The 19,397-nt window shown below is 45.1% G+C and overlaps 1 protein-coding gene across 3 annotated transcripts in view; it reads right to left on the bottom strand.

Annotated features, from left to right (window-relative positions):
• The window catches only part of LOC132207718 (dystrophin-related protein 2-like), a 93,895-nt gene that overhangs the window by 52,225 nt on the left and 22,273 nt on the right, over window positions 1-19,397 (bottom strand). For 2 of the 3 annotated variants that reach the window (XR_009443738.1, XR_009443739.1), the window contains exons 7-8: window positions 15,081-15,155; window positions 9,020-9,140 (exon numbers count right to left, since the gene is read on the bottom strand). The exons of the other annotated variant lie outside the window; for it this stretch is intronic. The gene's annotated coding sequence lies outside the window, so the exon portion shown is untranslated. The remainder of the gene's footprint in view (window positions 1-9,019; window positions 9,141-15,080; window positions 15,156-19,397) is intronic. 3 annotated transcript variants of the gene reach the window in all.

Here is a 19,397-nt window from a genome sequence, read left to right as displayed (position 1 = left end):
CCTATTGAAGCAGTATTAAGCTAAATTTGTTCAACTAGACAGCAGAAATGGTCAATATTTTAAAAGCAAGTAAGTACTTTGAAGAGGAGTCACTCTTCGAACTAAATTCCATCTTGGTGTATGAGAGTCCATAGGTTCCTCACGCTCAACGAACCATTCAACTGTCATGCAATTACTGAAACACACAGACAAAAAACATGAATGTTCACAGTCACCAAGATTTTGACAGTGATTTGGAATTTGTATTCAATACCTGCTGGGGGAAATCTGTTTCAATCTGGATCGTACTCACTTATCACCGTCCCCACCGACCTTCCCCAGCACCTCCTCCCTCTCCACGCTATTTGTTTCTGAGCTCCCTTCCACCCTCCATTTTGGAGGAAGGGTCTAACCCAAAAGCTCAACTTTCTTGAGCCTCTGATGCTGCCTGCCCTGTTGTGTTCCTCAGCTCTACAATGTGTTATCTCAGACACTAACATTGGCAGTTCTGACTATCCGAATAGCTCATTCTCACTTGTCACAAGTGATTTATACTCATTATCTTTTCAGATGACGCACTTACATGTATATACATAAATATACATATTGCACTTTTATGCCTGAACCACGAACCTAGAGGATATTTTAAAATATTCTCTTCAAATCTGCATGAAAGAGAAATCATCAAGGTCATAATTTTCATTTTAGAAATCACTTCAACATTCAAAGTACTCAGTCAGTGTCCATTTCCTTGACCAGTCAATTTGTTGCGAATATTTCTTGCAAGAGGAAACTATAACAGCAATTATATTTTATCATCAAATTCTTCATTGCATCACCAATATTTCCTTGTCTGTTTGAAACGTAAGATAATGAAATAATCATGGACAGATTGGCCAACAATGTAATTTCATGTGTGTTATGGCAACTGAAAATCACCACCATTGAAGAGTGTTCTTTCAAATGTTGTTATCATACAAGAGCACTTTTGGAGATGCAGTGATGAATATAATTCCTGAGATGCAAATAATATATGCTTAATTAATTCCAAAGAATACTTTACAATTAAAAAGAAAGCAAAGAATCTCTTTACATCGTCATGCTTGTCAGATTGCTACCAGTCAATGGAAATCGTTCAGAACAATTGTTTATTTCCAGATGAAAAGGAAGGGTGCACATTTCATTTTTACACTCATCCAAGACAGAAAAAAAAAACACCTTTACCAATGCATTGTCAAACAATAAGACTCACTAAAAATGTCATTTGGCACATTGATTTTCCTCCAGCATTCGGTGAAATCATGGTTGGTCTCATTGCATTTATTATGAGGCAACATTTCCACCAAACCCTCCTTATACCTCATACATTCCAATCCAAGTAACATCCTGGTAAATCTCTGTTTCTGTGTCATGCCTTGTCTTCTAATATTTTTGAATCATCTACTAATTTAGCCACAGCACATTCACCTCTTTCCTCCAAGTCGTTAATAAACAAGCTCAAGAGCTGTGGTTCCTTCAGCGCGACCTCATTTCTTACTGACAAGCCAACCCTGACATCTCTGTCCATTCGCCTGTTCTTCGAGCATTTCCAGGTCATGTATCATTGGATATTTAGTTGCCAAAACGTATCCCCTAACAACCACCTCTCTGTGACACCCAGAACAATGTATCTGTCAATTTCAATCTGCACCACAAACTCATTCACTTTGTTTCATACACTCCCTGCAATTAAATACAAGACCTTCAGTCTGGCATTTCCAGGGTGGCCACTCTTCTTGTTTGCTGCACCTGAAAGAGACTCCTGACTATTTCCATACTTTTTGTCCTATGACTTGCTCTGGAAACTTTGCTGAGCACTTACCAGCTTCTAACTTTTTCCATAATTTTCCATGCAACTGAACTCACCCACTCCACACTTTTTACTTTAATGCCCTACCCCCAGACCTAGCTATGTCTTTTCTACCTAGAATACACCTCCTCCCACCCACCCTCCTGCAAAAATTCCATCCCCTATTCCCAATTCCTCCGCCTCATCTGCTCCCACGATAAGACATTCCACTCCCGCACATCTCAGATGTCCAAGTTCTTTAAGGACCGCAACTTACCCCCACAGTGATCGAGAACGCCCTTGACCGCGTCTCCCATATTTCCCGCAACACATCCCTCACACCCCGCCCCCGCCACAACCGCCCCAAGAGGATCCCCCTCGTTCTCACACACCAACCCTACCAACCTCCGGATACAACGCATTATCCTCCGACACTTCCGCCATTTACAATCCGACCCCACCACCCAAGACATTTTTCCATCCCCTCCCCTGTCAGCTTTCCAGAGAGACCACTCTCTCCGTGACTCCCTTGTTCGCTCCACACTGCACTCCAACCCCACCACACCCGGCACCTTCCCCTGCAACCGCAGGAAATGCTACACTTGTCCCCACACCTCCTCCCTCATCCCCATCCCAGGCCCCAAGATGACATTCCACATTAAGCAGAGGTTCACCTGCACATCTGCCAATGTGGTATACTGCATCCAATGTACCCGGTGCGGCTTCCTCTACATTGGGGAAACCAAGCGGAGGCTTGGGGACCGCTTTGCAGAACACCTCCGCTCAGTTCGCAACAAACAACTGCACCTCCCAGTCGCAAACCATTTCCACTCCCCCTCCCATTCTCTTGATGACATGTCCATCATGGCCTCCTGCAGTGCCACAATGATGGCCGACCCGAAGGTGGCAGGAACAGCAACTCATATTCCGCCTGGGAACCCTGCAGCCATATGGTATCAATGTGGACTTCACCAGTTTCAAAATCTTCCCTTCCCCCCACCGCATCCCTAAACCAGCCCAGTTCGTCCCCTCCCCCCACTGCACACACACAACCAGCCCAGCTCTTCCCCCCCACCCACTGCATCCCAAAACCAGTCCAACCTGTCTCTGCCTCCCTAACCGGTTCTTCCTCTCACCCATCCCTTCTCCCACCCCAAGCCGCACCCCCAGCTACCTACTAACCTCATCCCACCTCCTTGACCTGTCCGTCTTCCCTGGACTGACCTATCCCCTCCCTCCCTCCCCACCTACACTCTCTCCACCTATCTTCTTTACTCTCCATCTTCAGTCCTCCTCCCCTCTCTCCCTATTTATTCCAGTTCCCTGTCCCCATCCCCCTCTCTGATGAAGGGTCTAGGCCCGAAACGTCAGCTTTTTGTGCTCCTGTGATGCTGCTTGGCCTGCTGTGTTCATCCAGCCTCACATTTTATTATCTATGTCTTTTGCCAGGACACTTGTCCCAAAATGATTCTGATCGAGTCTGTACCACCGGAACAACTCCCTCCTTCCCCAAAGCGATGCCCATGTCCATGAATTCAAACACATTTCTGCCATGCCACATTTGAACAATGCATTTACATCTTTAATTTTGTTCACACCGTGCCAAATTGCTCAGATAAGAATCCAGAGATTATAACCTTTCAGGTTCTGCTTTCTCATTCAGCACCTCGGTGCTCATAATCCCTCAGCAGAACCTCTTTCCTCTTTCTTCCTATCAATGGTACATGTGTGTACCACGATAGCTGGATTTCTACTCTCCCACTTCAAGTTCCTTTGTTGCCGAGATGGAATATCCTGAACCTGGGCACCAGGCAGGCAACACTACTTTCGAGACTCTCGATTCCTAGTCACAACGAACAGTGTTCATTCCCCTAACTACACTGCCTCTGATTATAACTACATAGAACATAGAAAAGCACAGCATGTGCAGGCCCTTCAGCCCACGATGTTGTGCCGTGGAATATTCCTAATCAAAAATAAAATAACCTAACCTACATTCCCCTCAATTCACTGCTGTCCATGTGCATGTCCAGGAGTTGCTTAAATGTCACTACCGACTCCACTTCCAACGACTACCACTGGTAAACTATTCCATGCGCTCACAACTCTCTGGGTGAAGAACCTCCCTCTGACGTCTCCTCTATACCTTCCTCCGACCACCTTAAAACTATGACCCCTCGAGGCAGGCAAACCTGCCCTGGGGAAAAGTCTCTGCCTATCGACTCTATCCATGCCTCTCATTATCTTGTGATCAGGTCACCTCTCTTCCTCCTTCTCTCCAGAGAGAAAAGTCCAAGCTCAGTCAACCTCTCCTCGTAAGACAAGCCCTCCAGTCCAGGCAGCTCCTGGAAAGCCTCCTTTGCATCCTCTCCAAAGCCTCCACATCTTTCCTATAACAGGACGACCAGAACTGGACACAATAATCCAAGTGTGGTCTCACCAGGGTTTTGTACAGCTGCAGCATAACCTCACGGCTCTTAAACTCGATCCCCCTGTTAACGAAAGCCAAAACACCATATGCCTTCTTAACAACCTATCCACTTGTGTGGCAACTTTGAGGGAGCTATGCACTTGAACACCAAGATCCCGCTGTTTCTCCACAGTGCCGAGAATCCTGCCTTTAATCCTATATTCAGCATTTAAGTTCAACCTTCCAAAATGCATCACTTCGCATTTATACAGGGTGAACTCCATCTGCCATTTCTCAGCCCAGCTCTGCATACTGTCAATGTCTCGCTGAAGCCTGCAATCGCCCTCAATACTATCAACGGCACCTCCAACCTTTGTGTCATCAGTAAACATACTCACCCACCCCTCAACCTCCTCGTCCAAGTCATTCATAAAAACTACAATCAGCAGAGGCCCAAGAACAGAGCCTTGCGGGACTACCACTCAGCACTGACCTCCAGCAGAATACTTACTATCTACAACCACTCTCTGCTCCTGTCAGCCAACCAATTCTGAATCCAGACAGCTAAATCACCCTGTATCCCATACCTCCTGGCTTTATGAATGAGCCTGCCATGGGGAACCTGATCAAATGCCTCGCTCAAGTCCATGTACACCACATCCACTGCTCGACCCTCGTCAACCTGTCTCGTGACTTCCTCAAAGAACGCAATAAGATTTGTAAGGCATGACCTGCCCCTCACAAAGCCATGCTGACTCCCTTTAATCATGCTATGCTTTTCCAAATAGTCATCAATCCTATCCCTCAGAATTCTCTCCAAAATCTTGTTGACCGCAGACCTAAGACTGACGACTGACTGGTCTGTAATTTTCACAGGATTTCCCTATTCCCTTTCTTGCAAAAAGGAACAACATTTGCCTCCTTCCAATCTTCCGATACGACTCCATGGAGAACGAGCAAGCAAAGATCTTCGCCAGCGGCTTAGCAACCTCCTTTCTCGCTTTCCGGAGCAACTTAGAATAAATCTGATCTGGCCCTGGGGACTTATCAATCTTAATGTTTGCCAAAATTCCAGCACATCAACTTCCTCAATCTTGATCTGTTCAAGCCTGTTTTCCTGCTCCTCAAAGTTCTCATTCACAACAACGTCCCTTTCCTTAGTGAAAACCGAAGCAAAAAACTCATTTTGGGCTTCCACTATCTGCTCAGACTCCACGCACAAGTTCCCTATGCTATCCTGATCAGCCCTACCTTCTCCCTGATCATTCTCTTATTCCTCACGTATGAGTAAATGCCTTCGGGTTCGCCCTAATCCTTCCTGCCAAGCCTTTTTCCTGCCCCCTCCTGGCCCTCCTCAGTCCACTTTTGAGCTCCTTCCGAGCAAGCCTGTAATCCTCTAAAGCTGTGCTGGACCCTTGCTTCCTCCACCTTACGAACGCTGCCTTTTGCTTTTTGACAAGAAGCACCTCTGTAACCGTCATCCAAGGTTCTTTAATCTTACCCCTTCTTACCTGTCTCAGAGGAACAAATTTATACATCACTCGCAACAACTGCTCCTTAAACCGCCTCCACATGTCTGCTGTGCCCTTTCTGTGGAACAATTGCTCCCAATCTCTACTTCCCAACTCCTGTCTGATAGCGTCATAGTTTCCTTTTCCCCCGTTAAATATCTTCCCCTGGTAACTGCTCCTTTCCCTTTCCATGGCTATGGTAAATGTCAGGCTGTTGTGGTCACTGTCGCCAAAGTGTTCTCCCACCACGAGATCTGACACCTGTCCTGGCTCATTGCCGAGCACCAAATCCAAAATGGCCTCCCCATCGTCGCCTGTCCACATACTGAGTAAGGAATCCCTCCTGAACACACCTGACAAAAACGGCTCCATCCAAACCATCTGCACGAAGGAGGTTCCAATCTACAATCGGGAAAGTTGAAGTCACTCATAACAACAACCCTGCTACGTTTGCACTTTTCAACAATAGGCCAGCCAGTGAGTTCTTCGATCTCCCTACTGTGATTTGGGGGTCTGTAGAACACCCCCAGTGAGGTGGCTGCTCCCTTGCTGTTCCTAACTTCCACCCATACTGACTCAGTCGATAACCCTTCCTCGGCAACCTCAGTCCATACCACCTCAAAAGACGAGTCCTCCTCAAAAGTTCTTTCAGCCACCGTTATACGGTCATAGAACATAGATCATTACAGCACAGCACAGGTCCTTTGGCCCTCGATGTTGTGACGACCTGTCATACCGATCTGAAACCCATCTAACCTACACTATTCCATGTACGTCCATATGCTTATCCAATGATGACTTAAATGTACCTGAAGTTGGCAAATCTATTACCGTTGCATGCAAAGCATTCCATTCCCTTACTACTCTGAGTAAAGAAACTACCACTGACGTCTGTCCTATATCTTTCACCCCTCATATTAAAGCTGTGCCCCCTCGTGCTCACCGTCACCATCCTAGGAAAAACGCTCTCATATCCACCCTATCTAACCCTCTGATTATTTTATATGTTTCAATTGTCACCTCTCAACCTTCTTCTCTCTCACAAAAACATCCTCAGGTCCCTCAGCCTTTCCTCCATGCCAGGCAACATCCTAGTAAATCTCCTCTGCACCCTTTCCAAAGCTTCCACATCCTTCTTATAATGCAGCGACCAGAACTGCACAAAATACTCCAAGTGCGGCCGCACCAGAGTTTTGTACAGCTTCACCATAAGCTCTTGGTTCCGGAACTCGATCCCTCTGTCAATAAAAGGTAAAACACTGTATTCCTTCTTAACAGCCCTGTCAACCTGGGTGGCAACTTTCAAGGATCTGTGTACATGGACACCAAAATCTCTCTGCTCATCTGCAATACAAAGAATCTTACCATTAGCCCAGAACTTTGCCTTTCGGTTACTCCTACCAAAGTGCATCACCTCACACTTGTCTGCATCAAACACCATTTGCCACCTCTCAGCCCAGCTCTGCAGCTTATCTATGTCTCTCTGCAACCTACAGCATCCTTCGTCACTATCCACAACTCCACCGACCTTCGTGTCGTCTGCAAATTTACTAACCCATCCTTCTGTGCCCTCATCCAGGTCATTTAAAAAAATGACAAACAGCGGTGGACCCTACACCGCCCCTTGCGGTACACCACTAGTAACTGGTCTCCAGGATGAACATTTCTCACCAACTGCAACCCTCTGTCTTCTTTCAGCAAGCCAATTTCCGATCCAAACTGCTATATCTCCCACAATCCCATTCCTCTGCATTTTGTAAAATAGCCTTCTGTGGGGAACCTTATCAAACGCCTTGCTGAAATCCATATACACGACATCAACCGGTTTACTCTGATCTGTCTTTCACCAACAAAGCCACACCTCCCCCTCTTTTACCACCTTCCCTTACCTTAATGAAAGATCTAAACCCTGGAACCTGCAACATCCATTCCTGACCCTGCTCCATCCATGTCTCTGAAATGGCCACAACATCGAAGTCGCTGACTTGGGAGCAGGTCAGGACTGCAGAGTCATGCTGCTGTGAGCGGGTCAGGGCTGGAGGGGCAAGTCGCTGTGAGCGGGTCAGGACTGCAGGGGCATGTCGCTGGGAGCGGGTCAGGACTGCAAGGGCATGTCGCTGGGAGCGGGTCACGACTGCAAGGGCATGTTGCTGGGAGCGGGTCATGGCTGCAGAGGCAAGTCGCTGTGAGCGGGTCAGGACAGAGGGGGCAAGTCGCTGTAAGCGGGTCAGGACAGAGGGGGCAAATCACTGTGAGCGGGTCAGGACACAGGGGGCAAATCGCTGTTAGTGGGTCAGGGCTGCAGGTGAAATTTGTTCAGGTGAATTCAAATATGAAATTACACGAAAGACAGCAAGGAATTTGAAGCATCAAGAGGAAAGGGATTTGGAATAGAGCATTAGTTCGTGGGGATGGAGCAGCGCTTGGAATATTGCCTTCAGTTTTGGTCGCTTCATTATAGGGAGGATGTGGAAGCTTTAGAGGGGGTGTAGAGGAGATTTAGCAGGATGCTGCATGGAATGGACGGCACGTCTTATGAGGTAGGGTTGAGGGGGCGAGGACTTTTTTCACTGGAGCAAAGAAGAATGATAGGTGACTTGGTAGAGGTATGCAAGATGATGAGAGGCATAGCTGGAGTGGATAGTCAGAGATTTTTTCCCAGAGCAGAAATGACTATTACGAGGGGGAGAAATTTTAAGGTGACTGGAGGAAGGAATAGGGGAGATGTCAGAGGTAGGTTCTTTACACAGAGAGTGTGTGGAATGCAATGCTGGCAGTGGGAGTGGAGTCAGATACATTTAGAGACTCTTAAGCGACTCTTGGATAGGCACATGAAGGATAGTAAAATGAAGGGTATGCAGGGTAGTTTGATCTGAGTGGGATAATAGGTCGGCACAACATTGCGGGCTGAAGGCCTGTACTGTTCTTTGTTCTCTGTTCAGCCAAAGGTTCTTTTCTTTTGAGGAGAGGGTAATTGATTGTAGTTTTTAAAGACAGAACTGGAGGACAGAGAAAGATATCAAGGAAGGTTGCACGTTAGTGACAGTATCAACAAGTCCACAGCAGATGCACTCTGAGTGACTACACTGCTTTCAAGGCGAGAGGACCAATGATATCAGTTAAGCCCCCCTTGTTTTTGTATTGTGTACTTCTGATACATGCGCAAATGGACAACCTCACTCTCCTGCTAAGCTGCAGAATGAATAATGCGGCAATATTTGTCAACCCCCAAATGGGCATTGATACATTAGTAAATCTCACATCAATAAACTTACATCTCAAGGTTCTCACCTTCTAGGACTGTTTGTAGTGGTAAATAACCCAAGCAAGGATGTTTGGCAAAGTATTTCTTTGATCTGAAGTTATTTTTCAGCACCTTGGTGAAATCACACACATCTTCACCTGATGTGGTCTAAAAATGTAATATAAATCAAATTTAGTAAAGAATTAATAATGAAACAATCTACTCAACTGACTCTATAATCCACGCTATCCCTGTTAAATGTCTTTGAGGACGTAAAATTAAAGAGTCCAGGCGAAATATGAGTTGCTGTTCCTGCAACCTACGGGTGACATCATTGTGGCACTGCAGGAGGCCCATGATGGACATGTCATCAAAAGAATGGGAGGGGGAGTGGAAGTGGTTTGCGACTGGGAGGTGCAGTTGTCTGTTGCGATTCATTGTGGCACTGCAGGAGGGAACCTGGGAACCCTGCTGCCTAATGGTATCAATGTGGACTTCACCAGTTTCAAAATCACCCCTTCCCCCACCGCATCCCTAAACCAGCCCAGTTCGTCCCCTCCCCCCACTGCACCACACAACCAGCCCAGCTCTTCCCCCCCCCCACCCACTGCATCCCAAAACCAGTCCAACCTGTCTCTGCCTCCCTAACCGGTTCTTCCTCTCACCCATCCCTTCCTCCCACCCCAAGCCGCACCCCCATCTACCTACTAACCTCATCCCACCTCCTTTGCCTGTCCGTCTTCCCTGGACTGACCTATCCCCTCACTACCTCCCCACCTATACTCTCTCCACCTATCTTCTTTTCTCTCCATCTTCGGTCCGCCTCCCCCTCTCTCCCTATTTATTCCAGAACCCTCACCCCATCCCCCTCTCTGATGAAGGGTCTAGGCCCGAAACGTCAGCTTTTGTGCTCCTGAGATGCTGCTTGGCCTGCTGTGTTCATCCAGCCTCACATTTTATTATCTTGGATTCTCCAGCATCTGCAGTTCCCATTATCCTTGAAGGTGGCAGGACAGGTTAACACGATGATTAAGAATGCGTGCTGAGAACTTGCCTTTATCAGTCATGGCACAGATGGTTTCAGCTGGAAGGTTAAGTTGGAATTGTATAGAACTTTGGTTAAGCCGAAGTTGGAATACTGTATGCAGTTCTCATCACCATGCTGTTGGAAGGATGTGATTGAATTGGAGAGGGTGCAGAGATTATTCACTCGGATATTGCCTGGGGCGGAGCACTTCAGCTATGAAGACTAGCTGGATAAGCTCAGTTTGTCGTCTTTAGAGCAGAGAAGGCTGAGGAGGGACGTGACTGAGGTGCAGAAGATTAGGAGGGGCAAGGTTAGCAAGCAGCTGTATCCTTAGTTGAAGGGTCAATAACACGGAGACACAATTATGAGGTGAAGGGCAGGAGATGTAGAGGGGATTTGAGGAAAAATATTTTTACCCAGAGGGTGGTGGTAATCTGGAATGCACTACCCAGAAGGGTCGTTGAGACAAGAGAGCTCACAACTTGGAGAATAACCTTTAATTTCATGTGCTCATCCCAGTACTTTTCTACAAGTGCTGCAAAGTGGGATTAGTGCAGTTAGGTTTGCATAGACTTGATTGGCTGAAGGGCCTTCTGTAGGCCATATTCCCAAATTCAAATCATGTATCTATCTCCAAAAATCAGTGTCCTAATACTTGGGAAAATGCTAATAGCGATCTTCTCATCTATTTATCATAACTTGCTGCTTCTGTCCTTCAGCCATCTTTTTTAACCAAATTTGATAGTGACCTATATATTCCATGAATCTCAATTTTATAAATCAGTCTTTTATGTGCACCTTCCCCTCATCCTTATCTAGGAAAGATTGCATTGCTTCATGAAGGCAGGCTAAAGTAATTCAGCATTACAGCCATACTCTGGTAGTATAATGACAGCATCAGTGACAGTACAATAAGTGCCTTATATCAATTGTTTCAAAACTGGGTTCTACAGTAGAGAGGTAATTGGAGATCTACAAACCAAATCATCTGTCATAACTTCAGATTAAATATATTGGAAAAAAGCATACTAACTAACGCGAGCTTCAATGGTGATAAATTAAATGTAACTAATTGGAACAGTAATATTCCTCATCCAATCTTGCTAAGCACTGCCTTTCTGCACTGATAGGCTGGAAAGCTGCAGTCAAGAAAAGATATTCACTATTTATCATCAAGTCGAAACAATTCTGGAATGCTTTTATCTATCATGCATGTTTAATTATTGCAGTTTGAAACTCTCAACTATATGTAAATCATGAATATGTGATGTGAAAAATATACAAAAGGATCCAGCCCTTTTCTTGATTTATCAGGCTAACAATAGAAGAGCATTTGGATAAAGTGGATATACATTATGAGTGCCCGTATCAAACACCAGTCCAGGGACTAACAGATATCACAGTTGGAAGCAAATACACACATCGGGGCAGCACAGTGGCTCAGCGGGTTAGCACTGCAGCCTCACAGCACCTAGTACCCGGGTTCGATTCCAGCCTCAAGTAACTGTCTGTGTGGAGTTTGCACATTCTCCCCGTGTCTGCATGGGTTTCCTCCGGGTGCTCCGGTTTCCTCCCACGGTCCAAAGATGCGCTGATTTGGTGGATTGGGTATGCTAAATTTCCCATGGTGTTCAGGGTGGTGTGTCGGTGATAGGGGGATGGGTCTGGGTGGGATGCTGCAAGGGCCGGTGTGGACTTCTTAGGCTGAAGCGCCTGTTTCCACACTGTAGGGAATCTAATCTCATCTCCATGATAAGCGTCAGGAAGGAGCTTTTTAAAAAGATGATTAGAACACTTCTTTACACGTAGCCCTTTGTATTATGAATATGCAATTAATAATAGATAGGTTAGTGATTGCTATTAATATGTAGGCATTCAATCAAAAAGGTTTGAGAACGATTGCCTACCTTAAAAGGTTAAGCACTGGAAGGGGCTCACATTTAGAAGGTAGAAGGAACTATGCAAAACCCATCAGATACTTAGAGAATCACCAAGCAATACAAAATATACACTGCTCCTCAAACGGATTCAAAGAGGAAATTGGTTAATATGTTAAAGCATGTACAGTCATAGCAACAAGGAGCAGGAATAGCAAGGACAGGATTTGCTGCCCATCCATAGTTCCTCCAAATTGTTTGACTATTTCAGAGTGCAGTTAAGTGTCAACCACATTATTGTGGATCTGGAGTCATATGGAGGTGAGATCAAATAAGAATGGCAGAGCTCCTTTCTTAAAGAACATCAGTGAATGAGTCAAGTTTTTATAACGGTGAATAGTTTAACAGTGACAGTGTAACCGTCACTGAGACCAGCTTTGTTTATGATTATATCAATTTGAGCATGTGTTGGATAACTGGCCCCCTCAAGCCTGCTTCACCATTCAAGAAGGTCGTGGCTGACTTGACTGCAATGTCGGCTCCACATTCCTACCTACCCCCAAAATTATATTGAACTGAATTCAAATTCCATCAGCTGTTACAGTGGAATTTACGCCTATACTCTACAGCATTGTCCCAGGCCTCCGGATTACTAATCCTGTGACATTAATAGTGCTTCACTGACTACCCCAGCATGTCAATCCCCGTTCTGAGCATACTTCTTGGCTGAGGCGCCACATTTTCTGGAGTACAGAATTACAAAGTTCACCTCTCTGTGAGTGAAGAGGTTCCTCATCTATCGCTGTTGTTACATTTTATTCTGAGATTGATCTCAGGTTCTACAGCCTGATCTCTTAATTCAAATTACAATAACTTGGCTTTTCAAACGCACTGTCACATTATCCTTGCCAAGAGATTGAATGTTAATGTTATATATACAGCAGAACAAATGTCCATGTTGATTTTTCTTCATTTTAGTGCCGTCACCAATCTTATAGTCACCATTCTTATACAAGTGCATTTTGTCATGGGAGAGGTTGAAGGAGCAAAATCGGACCTTCATTTCTTCCCCACCCCAGCCTCAAAAAGTTGTGTCTTCATTTCAAATTTTTCACATCCAATGGATAATTCTGTACCTTTCTGGTCGCTTCAAGAAGTGCATCCTACCCAAATTGTCCCGAGCGTCTCATCTTAAAAATGAGAATATCTTTTGATATCCTCACTGTCGAACTAATCCATTATATACTTAACATAGGATTCAGGTCAAGTTTTTTTTCCCCCCCACTGTTTGTTTAACTTCCTGGCCAATGCCCCACGATTTCTCAAGAAACTATTAGTCTCTCTCTCTGTATCAGAACATTCTTCAAAAAACTAATACTTTCTCCAAATCTTGATATAACAACTGGCCAGTTTCGGTGCGAGATGAGTTCCACAGCGCAAACTCATACTTGAACCTTTTAGCCATATAAATCATTTGACAAGCAGATTCTAGGGAGTCAATCTGCAGGATCAAGTGACATCTGAAATGCTGTACATTTACTGCAAACAGTCAAGTTCAGTTTTGCTGGCTTCCACAAATCTGAGATAGCATGGCCGTGGGTGTGAATCACCGAGGTCTGGCCAAATCAGTAAAATCCCACTCCTTTTCTCATCTGAACACTGCCCCAGAGCAATATCATGTGAATGCACTGCACTTTCCACATACATGGTGGCAATGCCCAGGTCTATCTCACCACCCCCTCATGCATTTCTTCCACTGTCTCTACATAACCGGACAGTTTCCATCTATTAAATCTGGTACAGAACGAAGCCATTATCTTTGGTCCTTGAAAGGACGTCTGCTTGCTAGCTACTGGTTTTCGTTGTACCCTTTGTTATTTTGACCCAGAGTTTAAATTCCGGCCACATAGGCCTGATGTCACAAAGTCTACTTATTTTCACATCCACAACATTTGGCCCCAGGTAAGTCCGTTAGTTTTGAAACCCGACCGCATTGATTAACTCTGAACATGACCATTCTTATGAATATCAAGTTGGCCTCCCAAGTTCTCCTTTTCTTTAACATGGCATCATTTCAAAGTCCATTGACTCTGTCTTAACACGCACCAAGTTCCATTCACCCAACTTTCTCTGCGCACTCTGATCTACAATGGCTCACAGTTAAGCAGTGCCTTGGTTTTCACATTGCTGTCCTGGCTTTCATATCCCTCCCTGACCTAGCAACACCCATGCACATCCCCTGACAATGTCGAACTCATAGCCCCTCTAGGCACATTTACGCCTTTCATTCCAGCCTCTCAACACAATTTGTGCTGTTCCATCATCGACAGCCTGACATTCAACTTCTTGGAGCCTAAGCTTTATAGAATTACCTTGCTGAACCTCTGCATCATTCTTTCCTCCTTCAAAACAGTCCTTAAAATCTACCTCTTTGATGAGGTTTTAATCATCTACCTTCGGATCTCTTTCAGTACTCAGTATCAAATTTTACTCTATAAAGCTCCTATGACATGCCTTGGGATGTTTTATAAAGTCATGTCATAGAAGCTGTTGTGGCAATTGCTCAGAATATGGTTTTATTCTGGGCTGAAATTCTCCATGACACTCATCATTGAAGTATTTTTCTGTTATAAAATGGGTAAATAGTACAGTGACTTCAGGCCAAGGGATGATGTGGTTAAACGCCAAAGTTGCACTCCGTGCTATTGGCATCATGAAGACAGTGTCTCCCTTTCATTTGAAGAAATCTTCTGTATTTTCTCAAATACTTTCTTCATTGTACTTTTGTTGTTGATGGTTTCCAATGAACATAAACCATTACTTGCCTTTTCAATTTCAACCTTCCTTACGTTCTCTTAATTTCTTTTGCTGTACCTGATTTGAAACAAACCATTCCTCTTTTAATTCACTGTCCTCCTCGGTCCTTCATGTGGTTGTTTCCCAATCATTAAGAAGACATCCTGTTGCTTTCCTCATTCACTCTAGTCTAAGATGCCTGGCTGCCCTTATCAGATTGCATTTTCAGCAACTTTATAGACAAACGTCCTTTGAGTGGAAGGTTGTAAGGTCATGCCGAACTGATGTCTCAACAACTGCAAAACCAAGCTAATTGTAATCAATGACATCTGACAACAGGCAAGCAAGGATGCTCACAACAAAACACAGCACGAGATTACAAATTCTGCAATGTGTGAATGTACTCACAACAGAGCGCTTTCTGGAGTCGGCGGATCTTCATTGCTGGCCGATATGCAGAAAAACGCACGGTGTTTAAATCACCTGCATTCAAAAAAATCTTTAGATACATTTTTCCTAACTGTTAGTACAAACCATTTCAATTGGAACACATTCTCAACTACTCTGCAATGAATACAGGGGGATAAATATCTGCTGAAGAATACAAGGCACAGTAAAAGGAAATGATAACTACTAGGTTCAATTTATTTCCACATATTTTCAAGGATGGGAACATCACTGACAGGACCAGCATTTGTTACCCATTCCTCATGTAGGTGGTCAAAAGCTACATGAAATTCATGTCATAACTGGCAAACAGCATCTGGTGAATACAGTGGAACTCACGGAAGTCTCACTGTCAGCTTTATAGTAGGAGAGAAAAGATTCAGATAATCACGCTTGGTGTAAAGTCTGCAATCTCGCCGCCTGGTTTTTCAGGGCCACAAAGGGTTTTGAGATCTGAAATTGTATATTTGACTCATGAGCACACATCAAATGCAAGTTGCCATGGATGCTATTCTGACAATTCTATGTTGCATGCAGCAAATATCTGATGAAATGATGTCGAGGAGGCAAGATATTGCCAATACTGTGATATCAGAGCTCAATGCTTAAAGTCCCTCAATGACACATTGCTGAACGTATGATCACCAGGAACATGAATAACCCCTCTGCCAGAGTTATTTAAAGACACTGTCAGCTACTTGCAGATTAATTACTGATGGATTCATAGAGCATACAAACATACAACAGTACAGCACAGGACTGGCCCTTCAGCCCACAGTGTTGTGCTGAGCTTTTACCCTCAACCTAACGTCTAGCTAACCTCCACCCTTACCTTATACTATCATCCATATGCCTGTCTAATAGCTGCTTAAATGCTCCTAATGAAGCTGACTCCACTCCCCTCTCTGGCAATGCATTCCACGCTTCTGCCACTCTCTGAGTAAAGAACCTACTTCTCACGTCTACCCGAGATCTATCTCCACTTACTTTTAAACTATGCCTCCTCATAAGAGCTACCTGCACCCTCGGAAAAAGTCTCTGGCTATCCACTCTCTATCGATGTTCATACCTGTTATTGCCAAAATGGATGTGTGTTGATATTTTTTAGACTTCTTGAAAGTTGCCAAGGTCCACATCTAAGTTCTGAAGGACTCTGTGAAAACTTCATGGCTGCTACGCAAATCATTCACAGACATGGATGCAGTAATAGACATCTGCAAAAAACCATGTAGGTCAATGATTCACATCCTGGCAAATGTCATAATGCTTTCAAGTTGCAAGTCTGCTTTGCCAGCCACTTCGGGCCATCAAAAAATTAAGGGATAGCTACTGAGCTAAAGAGCCAAGCCAATAACAACTGGGCTTCTGACTCTTACACACAACATAGAACATAGAAAAGTATAGCACAGTCCAGGCCCTTCGGCCCACCATGTTGTGCCGTGGAATAATCCCACTCCAAAAACAACCTAACCTAATTTACATTCCCCTCAATTCACTGCTGTCCATGTGCATGTCCAGCAGTTGCTTAAATGTCACTAATGGCTCTGCTTCCACCACTACCACTGGCAAAGTATTCCATGCACTCACAACTCTCTGGGTGAAGAACCTCCCTCTGACATCTCCTCTATACCTTCCTCCTAACACCTTAAAACTATGCCTCGTGGCAGTCAATCCTGCCCTGGGGAAAAGTCTCTGGCTATCGACTCTATCCATTCCTCTCATTACCTTGTACACCTTGAGCAGGTCACCTCTCTTCCTCCTTCTCTCCAGAGAGCAAAGTCCAAGCTCAGTCAACCTTCTCAACCTGGTAAACCTCCTTTGCACTCTCTCCAAAGCCTCCACATCTTTCCTATAATAGGGCAACCGGAACTGGACACAATATTCCAGTGTGGTCTCACCAGGGTTTTGTACAGCTGCAGCATAACCTCGCGGCTCTAAAACTCGATCCCCCTGTCAATGAAAGCCAAAACACCATATGCTTTCTTAACAACCTTATCCACTTGTGTGGCAACTTTGAGGGAGCTATGCACTTGAACACCAAGATTCCGCTATTCCTATACACTGCCGAGCATCTGCCTTTAATCCTAGATTCAGCATCTAAATTCGACCTTCCAAAATGCATCACCTCGCATTTATCCAGGTTGAACTCCATCTGCCATTTCTCAGCCCACCTCTGCATACTGTCAATGTCTCGCTGAAGCCTGCAATAGCCCTCAATACTATCAACGGCACCTCCAACCTTTGTGTCAGCAGCAAACATACTAACCCACCCCTCAACCTCCACATCCAAGTCATTTCTAAAAACTACAAAGAGCAGAGGCCCAAGAACAGAGCCCAGCGGGTCACCACTCAGCACTGACCTCCAGGCAGAATATTTACCATCTACAACCACTCTCTGCCTCCTGTCAGCCAACCAATTCTGAATCCAGACAGCCAAGTCACCCTGATTTCCATACCTCCTGACTTCATCAAAGTGCCTGCCGTGGGGAACCTTATCAAATGCTTTGCTGATGTCCATGTACACCACACCCACTGCTCGCCCCTCGTCAACCGGTCTCATGACCTCCTCAAAGAACCCAATCAGATTTGTAAGGCATGACCCGCCCGTCACAAAGCCATGCTGACTCCCTTTAATCACGCTCTGTGCATGTGCAACAGCACATCCACATGAAATTTGACAGGGCAGGTCCTCGTCTTCCTGAAACAAATTTTCTGCTGTCTGGATAACTCTGGGGAGGCTTCCAGCGCTTGGCAGGGGCAGCAATTGACAGAGTTGCATGATTGGGACGACAGTAGGTGAAAATAAAGGCATCACCGACTCACTAACACTCAGTTGGGTTTCAACCAGGGCCACCCAGCTCCTGGCCTCATTGATGCCCTGGTTCAAAAATGGACAAACGAGGTGAGGGAGTGAGGGCGACAGTCATTGTTCTTGACATCAAGGCCACACTTGACCAAATGTGGCATCCAGGGAACCGAGCAAAACTGGTTTTAACGGGAATGGGGGGAAAGCTCCCTGCTCGTAGGAGTCAGATTGAGCGCAAAGAAGATGGATATGTTTGTCTGGAGTTAGAATCTTGGTGGCACACTGCATGGAAATAAGCCTTTCTGCCCAACACATTATGCATCCAGAGATTATGACATTGAAGGCTCTGCTTCATGGTGCCAAATTCCTCATTACAACTATTCACAAACTCCTTTTTTGTCCTGCTGACAATGTCTGGATTCTCCACCTCCCACCGCAAGGTCTTTTCCCGTCTGAGCAAATAAGACCCGAAGATATATGAGCAGAATTAGGCCATTCTGCACACTGAGTCTGCTCTGTCATTCAAGCACGGCTGACATACTTCTGAACCCCATTCTCCTGCCTTCTCCCCATAACCCTTGATGCACTTACTTGTCTACAAACCTATTTATCTCCGTCTTAAATACACTCAATGACTTAGCCTTCGCAGTCTTCTGTGGCAATGGCTTCCACAGTTACAGACTCTCACTCTTTGCTACACAGAATAGTGTCAATCCCACTGATTATACTACGCTGCGTTTATCAAGCCCCTTTGAAAGTGTGTTTTTTACCACAGTGCGATAGTCAATTTGCACATCCACCCTAAAGCTCATGCATTCTAGTTCCGCTATCAGCCTCATTCAGTCACAGAAGAACATGGAAACTAGAAGCAGGAATAAGCCAATCAGCCCTTCAAGCCAAGTCCACCATTCAATAAGATCATGGCTGATCTTACATCTCGATATCATATTCCCACTTTCCTGTATACTTATTGAATCTTTTAACATCTAAAAATCTATCACAAAATCAAAGAATCCCTACAATGCAAAATGTTTTCAGCTGATTAAGTCGACACTGACCCTTCGAAGTGCATCGTGTCCAAGACTGGCCCCTCCATCCTTGCCCCATAACTATGCATTTACCATGCGTTATCCACTTGGCCTGCATATTTTTGGACTGTGGGAAGAAACCGGAGCACCTGGTGGAAACCCACACTGACACAGGGAGAATGTACAAACTCCACACGGATAGTTACCCAAGAGTGGAATCAAAACAGGTCAGTGGCACTGTGAGGCAGCAGTGGTGAGCCACCGAGCCACCTTGTCTTGTTCTTGAATACATTCAGTGATGGCCCCCATGGTCTTCTGTGGTTGAAAATTTGACAGATTCACTCTGCTTGAATGACGAGATGTTGTCCTCATCCTAGTCCTAACTGATCTACCCCAAATTCTGAGACTGTGACCCCTGGTCCTAGCACCACAAACAGGGAAAAT

Source organism: Stegostoma tigrinum, unplaced genomic scaffold, assembly GCF_030684315.1.
Source record: "Stegostoma tigrinum isolate sSteTig4 unplaced genomic scaffold, sSteTig4.hap1 scaffold_133, whole genome shotgun sequence".
NCBI classification, from domain to species: domain Eukaryota; kingdom Metazoa; phylum Chordata; class Chondrichthyes; order Orectolobiformes; family Stegostomatidae; genus Stegostoma; species Stegostoma tigrinum.
Note: the sequence above shows the minus strand (reverse complement) of the source record. Positions and strands in the feature narration are given on the sequence as shown.